At 44.0% G+C, this 8,784-nt stretch overlaps 1 long non-coding RNA gene across 1 annotated transcript in view; it reads right to left on the bottom strand.

Annotated features, from left to right (window-relative positions):
- Positions 1-1,066: 1,066 nt before the first annotated feature.
- Positions 1,067-8,784, bottom strand: part of LOC121889086 — a 21,581-nt gene continuing 13,863 nt past the window's right edge. The window contains exon 4 of the long non-coding RNA XR_006093424.1: positions 1,067-1,207. This is a non-coding gene — a long non-coding RNA (uncharacterized LOC121889086). The remainder of the gene's footprint in view (positions 1,208-8,784) is intronic.

Genomic DNA, 8,784 nt, shown 5'->3' with positions numbered 1-8,784 from the left:
ACTGTACCATAAGGGCATGTGAGCTCTGGTTTTAGATAGACTTGAAAAAATGTGAACCTGTCCTTAAAAGTAAAGGATCTTCTTCCAGACTGGTGGAAAAAAAGCACTTGGACACTAAACATATACAATCAATATGTATCTCAGCAAACAAACAAGCCTATATGTAGGATAACAAAAGGCCAATAGACGAACTAACCACAAGGCCAAATATAATTAACACAGTATCAGCACAAATTTAACTCAGAGGACTAAAAGGCGTGTTAGTGAAAGCAACATGCACTGCATTAGCTCTGTCTCCATGTTTATGGGTTTCTCTCATCAGTTTCCTGCAATAAAACCGGGGAACATTGTCCACTCCACATCCAACCATTACATCAATGAGTGCAGCATCTGAATGCTCTGAATAGTCAATAGGATACAGCGGATAATATAGCAGAGGGAAGGGAAACAGGGTATAATGCATGTTCACTTCAAATCTTCTTTCTTTCCCTTTCAGCATCCCCCCCTCCTTCCCCACACACCCTCCGCTTCATATCTTCCTTTCATTACCTGGAGAGGAAGCGGCGGGGGGAGGAGGAGGAGGGAGGGAGGGTTTGAGATTGAAGGTAGTTAGTGGTTGCTGGAGTTAGAGGTGGGGGGGTAGCGAGGAGAGTGGGAAAGAAAGAATGAGCGAAGGTTGGCGAGGCGTTGCCTTGGCAACGGGGAGCGGGGGCCCTCGTTAGCCCAGCAGGTGCTAATAGAGATAACGAGGGGGTGTTGGAGGGGGAGCAGGGGGGAGAGGAGGACGTAGACAAGACCAGAAACCCCATTTATACCACTTTACCTCTCCCAGCATCCTTTGCTCCACTACTCCTTTACTCCAGACCTCATCTCCTTCCCCGTTCTCCCTCATCTTTCCCTCTCTGTCCATCTCATACTCCCTTTATTTCTTATTCTTCTCCGTTTTTTTTCTCCAGCTATTCCATTTTAACCATCTCTTTCCATTTCAGCTGCACCGGTTGCACTCATTTCAACAACTGCCGGCCCCATGCCCCCCCACCGCCCCCCCCCTCCGCTCCCTCTCGCTGTCTTTCCATTTCCAGTTCTCTTCTCCAATCCATTTTTGCTTCCCTCTTTAAGCCTCCTTTTTTCCAGCCCTCCATCCTGTCCTCCATCCATCCTTACACTACTTCAAGATGGATAGAAAATAAAGTCCTCCAGCAGCTCTCTAGATGGAAAAAAAAGAGAGAGAGAGACAAGGAAATAAAAGCAGAGGGGATGGCGAGGGCAAGGGAGAGCAGGGAGGAAGAGGGAGAGAGAAAAGAGAGACAGAGGGAGGACATTCAAATCAATACTTGTGTTTGTCAGGTTGTATTTTTCTGCTGCCTCGTGTTTAGACCCCCCTACCCCCGCCCCCCACCACCATACACACACGCACATACACACTCTATCCCTCTACTATTCTTTCTCTGTGTCTCTCTTGCTAAACACACACACTCATGCTCTGGCCGTGAACCCAGCAGCCGCCACCATTTCAGGTTGTTTTCTCCTGCTCAAAGCTCTTTCTCCTTCAGCTGCCCTGGCCATTTTGCCGTCTCCGACAAAGCCTCTTCATGAGGCATTCAGCAAAAGGACAGATCTTACGTCGCCGTTTCATGCATTTCGAGTTCATACAACCTGATGCTAATTAAAATACAAGTGCCCAAGGCCCGGCCACTTATCAGCACAAAGAAAACACGGGGACTCTACTCAGCCACTCAACATCAGTGCAGCCAGACGCGTTCAAATGGAAGGTGCTCTGCAGATGCACAAATATGTCTACAATGTACAGTAGGCTACATCTTGTGGTGCTTTATATGAGACAGAACGTATCATTTCTTTTTCAGAGATTTTCCCAAGGTCAGTTTTTTTTTCTGTTAAGAGGTGAATACATAAACACCAAACTCATTTATGTGTCACCAGTAAATCATCCACTCTGGTGCAATCTCATAACACTTTAGCATACATTACCTGATAGAAGGTAAGAACTGACCTTTTAGTTATTTAGGATATCTGATGCAGACTGCAGACACAGGCAGCATAGCTCAAGGTAGATCTGCACCTTTACGCATATGTAAATCTGTTCCTTGCTATTTTTCCTAATGCAAATCTAAAAGCGGAAACTCCCACTATGTACGTACAAACACGGCCTGGCTACAAATTTGCTCACCCACCATCCTAAAAAAACATTCCCTCAGCCCCATCTGTTAACATACTTGTCAAGTCGCTGTTTTTACCCGTGAAACTCACATTTTAGCGTCTTAGGCGGCATCTCAGGGCCATGAAATGAAAATCCCATGGATCGTCACACCACCGTACAAAATACAAAAAAATAAAAGTGCATGTTGTAATACTGGTTCAGTGATACAATACTGATGCACTGTGGAGTGAGCATCCTGGCTTCCCTGTTCTCAGGAGAAGTGGCAATCGCACCGGGAAGCAGTGTAGCGGGGTAATTTCCATTGTCTGCTATGTTTCATGGCGTCGTGTGGCTGACCTCGAAAAGTGTTCTGTACTGGAGCTGAGAGTGGCGTGTTAGTGCTCTCTGTGGTGCTTCAAGGACTGAAAAGTCTGATCACAGGTTACACTGATTCCTACAGGTTTTACATCACCCTACTCCTTATTTCCACTGCAGTTCTGTTGACAGGTGTGTGTTAAGCAGTGGTTAAAATGTTCAGCAAGACATTAAAAGGAAGCAAGTGACTGGTCACTGCCTCAAATTGTAAGCAGGGTTGATATTCCAAAATAGATTGGCTGTGTCCGCAGTCACCTAGGTTGCTTCCATAACCTAACAACTTAGTATAGGAGTCAGTGTATCTTTTGCTCTGCTTGTTTAAATTCCAGCTTTGTTTGGTACTGAGACTGTTCAACTACCAACAGAAGACAAATACAGGATGGTCATAGGAAATAGCTTTAAAACAAACCAGGAAAAGTTGAAAACAGAGCCAATACACTGGAAACATTAAGTATTAGGGTTAGGGTTAGGGTTAAGATTAGGGTTAGGGTTAGATAATAAAGATTGTGTAGTTAGACTACACACAATTCACAATTTCTCGCATTTCAAAATCAAAACCAGAAACCTGGCAATAAACTTTGCTGGCTGGCAATTTTACTAAGGTTTGCAAAAGTTACAGTGTCCCACAACAACTCCACCATCTTTGCTGTGGTTTGCACATACTTGAAATTGCTTCTCACCACTGGAGAGGACAACAAGAAATAACAGATTTCAATTTAAGGAGAATTCTTAAAGTCTTTCTTGCATTGTTAATAGGAGAAGCAGGGGACAGCAGCTGAGGCCAAACAGAATAAGATGACACAGAATTTTAGAAAATCCTTCAGTTCACTGCAGATAGGCTTTATAAAATTATATAATTCCCAATCATGGAATGTAAAAATAACAATTTACCATTTAATCAGCTCTACCTCCTCTTGTAGACTCTGATCATAGTAAAATAGACTCATCATCATTAATTTTATCAACAGGATATAAACTCCAATGCAATCTCCTAATAAAACTTTTATAGATGTTTCTTTAAAGCTTATGCTTAAATCTTTGTGAAATTGTATGCACTCATACTACTGCAAAGCACTGTGGATGAAAGCGTCCCACCAAATGGCATATTATGCATATATTGTGTATGCATGCAAGATAGAGGACACATAAGTAAGCGCAGTGATGCACAAACCAACAAGGACACTGAAGCACACACACACACACACACACACACACACACACACACACACACACACACAAACACACATATGCAGCAGATCCTGAATGAATAAACCAGTGATGCAAAGGACTAACTCAAGGACTATCTCTCTCTTTTGCGTGTGTCTCTCTCTCTCTTTTCCTTTCCCTCTCTTCACAGAAATAAACCAGGTGTGCATCTGGCGTCCCTCCTTCCCTCTACCTGTCACCTCGGGGATGAAGGAATGAGTGAGAGAGAGAGAAAGAGAGTGAAAGAAGAGAAGAGAGAGAGAGGAAAGGAAAGTCCCAGAAGAGGAGATAGGAAAACAGACATTCCTGGGGTGTGAATTGTAACAACCCCTCCCTTTCATCCCGCCCTAGTAGAATCAGGTCCAAAATGCCTGGAGGCAGATATGACCCTGAAATTTACACACACACACACACACATATACACACAAAGAACACAAAGTCTTCTGAAACAGCTGGATAAAGACATCATCTGTCATGGTTGTCAGCTTACGCCCCTCGCTTCTGAACAACACCACCAAAACGCGCATGTACACCGGCGCGTGCGCAGGCAAACCCCCCCAACACATGCTGCGGTTGAAATGTGTGTGTGACGGTTGAAATCCACCCTCCCACCTTCAGTAAATCACATGGTTAAACACACTTTCGTCCTTCGTTCTCATCTCTCTATAATGTTAGGATAGAGACGTCATCTGTCACGCTCGACTGTCAACTGTCCAAACACAGCCTCCCACCTGTCCACACGCATGCACGCACACACAAACACACACACACACACACACCACAAAATTTCTGTCTGTAAACACTCCAATTACCTGAGAGCAGCATGGGGTCTGGGGGAAATTGCTGCTTCATTATCATAGCAGTTATTATGTTAACCCACGTGTCAGAGTCATGACCACACACACATATGTAATGACAGGGTCACACTATAGGGCTGACAGCACTTCCATAGGTGGATGGAGGAGGTCACTGCAGCAAAATACGTGCATTTAGTATGAGAGGAAACCCCATGTGCCAATGATAATAGGTATTTTAGCTGAACAAATAAACAAGTGTGAGTGTATTTGACTATAACAGAAGTGCAGAAAAGGGCAAAAAAATTCATATGGAAACACACTCAGACAGACATAGTGGAGAAGCTGCTGCCATTTTGAACGCAAGCCATTTCAGACTAACACAATCACAGCTGCTTGTGCAACAGCAGCCCCTCTATGTAATGTATTGTCCAATATTCTGTAACTATGTTAAAGACCAGCTCTAGAGCGGCTAAGCTATTACTGCTAAGTGGCTAAGTGCTTCCTAATACACTTCATCCTGTGTGCCGGTTGTTTAGAAAGAAAAATCAAGGGAGGGCAGCTTCAAAAAAGAAAACAGCTAGTCTGGAATTGTTGCAGCAAACAGCTGGTATTTTGTTACTGTTGGATGCTGGGAGTTTTTAGACCAAACCTTGTTCACTTACTGACAAATGCTGGAGCTCTTCTATTTTATTCTTAAAACTCTCTTTCTGTATTTTCTGCTCCTTACATTCACAGCCTCTTCATTAAATCCCGGCCACCTGTTGCCTGGACAGCGCAGGTTCAACAGAGGATAGTTTCCCAGAGACTGTGCTCATAAAGCGAGCTGTTTTGGACACCTCCCTTGACTGCGGCTGGTGGCAGAAATACACTCCTTTATTCCCACTCGACAACGACTTTTCACTTGTGCTGGCGCAGCTCGAAAATGAAGTGAAATTGAGTGTAGAGAGAGCCATGGCTCAGCAAGATCTACTTTTGAGCGGTGTTTAGCCCTCTCTGACGGTGTTGGTCCTGTCATCCAGTCAACCGATTTAGCAGGCCAGACACACATTCAATAACATCCTGATCACCGTCCAACCCTAATATGGGCTCCATAAAATGCTCCACTGCCAGCCCAGCTCATAACGTTCAACACCACCACCGGGAGGGACCGAGGAACACAGGGATCACATATTTCATAGTCCCCTGACCTTGACGACTGAAAGTTATTTATTTTAGAATAATTCTCAAGTGTATTAACAGGCGCAGTGTTTCACGAGGCTGGTGGTATAAACACAAGCTGTGTTTAGGTTTGAATGGGCCTGAGCATTCCTGAATGACAGGAAAAGGCAAATAGCGTGGTCAAAGCTGCTGGCAAGCGAGACAGTAGAATAGAATATTGAATCTGCCCAAATATGGAAACAACCATAACACAATCACATCAACAGCAGGACTCTTTCAGGACAAGCGTTTTTGTGGGCGTCCAAGTGAGGGGATTGAAATGGCACACATGCTTGCACTCGCGCAGGCACACTCATTTACACAGGCACACATGCACGCACACACAGTGTTGGGCAGCATCTCCATTTAAACAGGGGAGTAGAGGGAGAAAGCACATAATGGCAAAACAAAAATCACCAGAGAGACAATTAGTTCTTGCATATGAAGTCACAATGGAGCGTGTGTGTGTGTGTGTGTGTATATCATTTGATTGCTTGGTTTTATCGTGCAGTATTTGCACTTGTTTCAATTTGCCTTTTTTAAAATTTATTCTCGTTTCTTCATTTTATTGTAAAGCACTTTGAGCTACACCACCTGTACCAAATATATAAATAAAGTTTATCATTATTATTATTATTATTATATGTGTGTGTGTGCTCATGTCTGTGTTTGTATAAGTGTGCATACATGTGCCAAGCTCTGTGTGTGTGTGTGTGTGTGTGTGTGTGTGTGTGACTATGCATGCATTGCAGCCGGCTGTATGTATACATGCCAGTCTACTTGTTTGCTCACCAATCAAACACACGCCACTTGTGTGTGCATTGTAGCCGTCAGTCTTCTCCTGCCCAGAACACACACAAATACACACACACACGCACACACACACACACACTCCGGTTGGCATCTGGGTTGGCATTTGCATTGGCAGCATGGCACCCGTGTCTGGTATCCACACAAAGAGGCAGAGAGCTGTAATCCAGACCCAGCCCTTGGTGAGTTTGTGGGTTTGTGTGTAGTGTGTGTCATCAAGAGACACAGTCGTCGTCCTTAGTGGGTTGCGTAACAGCACGCTTCAGCCTCGCTTTCCTCTTTCTCTGGCACAACATGCCACAGTGACAGCCAGACAACTAGCGCTCAGGCCCTGGAGAGGTGCGCCTGGCCGGGACTGTGTGTGTGTGTCTGCATAGTCGCAGTATGTGTGTGTCTGCTTTTTCTATGTGATTGGGTGTGTAGCAATGTGGCATGACTGTATGAGTCTGAAATCCTCCCAGGTGTGTACAATGTGTTCAAGCGTAGACTGTGTGATATCACACATAGATACACACTGCAACCACTGTTACACAGGTGTTGCAGTGCTGATCTGCTTTTGTGTTCTCACACAATGAAAGATTACATATCTTTTGCACCTTACACCACTGTGTGTGTGTGTGTGTGTGTGTGTGTGAGATTGTAATTGTGTGTGTGTGGGGGGTGGGGGGGGGACTCAGGTGTGGATTAGCAGGCTGGGGCTCAGGGACCTCAGCACACAGCCACTCCTGGGGGGCTTGGGCGGGGTGAGTAGGGTTAATTAACAATGGATACACATGTACACAACTGCACACATGTACGCACCCACACATCTACACACCATTGACTCATAGCAGGAGATCTGTGTGTTGGTTGGTCCCCAGCGAAGAATAGGTGTAGGTTTAAGGGAGGCATGTGTGAATGTGAAGGTGTGTGATTGGATGGTACAGATATAGAAAGTAAATTGGAGTCAGACAGACAGGAGGGGAAAGGGAAGAAGACAAAATGGTAGACAGATGAGCAGACAGACAGCAAAGGTCAATAAACAGAGAGTAAGAACGGCAGAATGCAAACAGATGGAGACAAACAGGCAGAGGAGCAAATATGCCAAACTAGATTGAAACTAGCGGGAAAAAAAGATTGAAACTTCAGGGTTCAAGATATCATTAGATACTGCAAAAGGAGCTGATACCAAACTAACGAGGGTATTCGGTAACACCAGAAACAACTCCACTCTCCACAGGGTCAGACTCCACAGAATCAGGTTGCTGATATATAAGGCCTTTCGTGACAAATGAGGCAGTCTTTTTAGTGACATCTTTATCTCAATGTGATGCAGTTTGATTCATTACATATTTGTAATGATTAGTGCAACGTTGTCAAGTCAGGTTTATTTTGATTCAGTGTCTTAATTGGCTTTACAGGCATGGCCCAAGCTCTCTGGAAGCCCTTTCATACAGCACAGGTATGTAGGTTTCTCAACAAGATTCCTCAACAAGATTCAACTGGAAAAAAAAGCACAAAGGAGCAACAGCACACAAAAGACATTTCCATTTCACCCTTATTCACTCTTTCCCAATGTCCATTTCCTCCTATCTGCACACTGCAGTAAAATAAACACTTCAATTTGTCAAATAATCACCAGAAGTAATCGCCAAAAGCAAATAAGAGGTCAAGACAAAGACCTGGAGCCCTATAACATACAACATGCACACTACACCCACATATCATTGGTCATTGTCCAATGAAAACCCGTATCTTGAAATGTGGTGTTGATTTTTTTTTTAGACAAACTGAAGGATTGAGTTTTCCCTAATGGGTTGAGAAAATGATCCTGTTTCCTCAGCTAAACAAACCATCCAATACCAGTTGGATGATGAAAAATGCATTGCCACAAAGCTGAAAAAGCAGACCTGTGTTAATTGGCTGATGAAAGGTTGATGTTGATGCATGGTTTTCACAGGGCAGTGACATAATGGCCAAAGTTATGGTTGAGCCAGAGAGAGTTTTGGACTAAAGTTTTGGACGGCTTTAAACTTTAAACAGCTGTGACATCAGGATTATTAGCACTAAACACAAAGTACAGCTGAGGTGGACAGGAATGCCTTTAGTTTTGCAAGTACTTGGTCATGAACCAAAGTACTGGAAAAAGTTAAATTTTGACCTGATGATGGTGCTTGATGAAAAGCCAGGGGATCACCAAAGTTATTACAAATCATCCTGAGGGGGACATTAACATGTGGATCAAATTTCATGGCAATCCAT

Source organism: Thunnus maccoyii, chromosome 22 (assembly GCF_910596095.1).
Source record: "Thunnus maccoyii chromosome 22, fThuMac1.1, whole genome shotgun sequence".
Lineage (NCBI taxonomy): Eukaryota > Metazoa > Chordata > Actinopteri > Scombriformes > Scombridae > Thunnus > Thunnus maccoyii.
The sequence above is the reverse complement of the archived record's forward strand: the minus strand, read 5'-3'. Positions and strand labels throughout refer to the sequence as shown.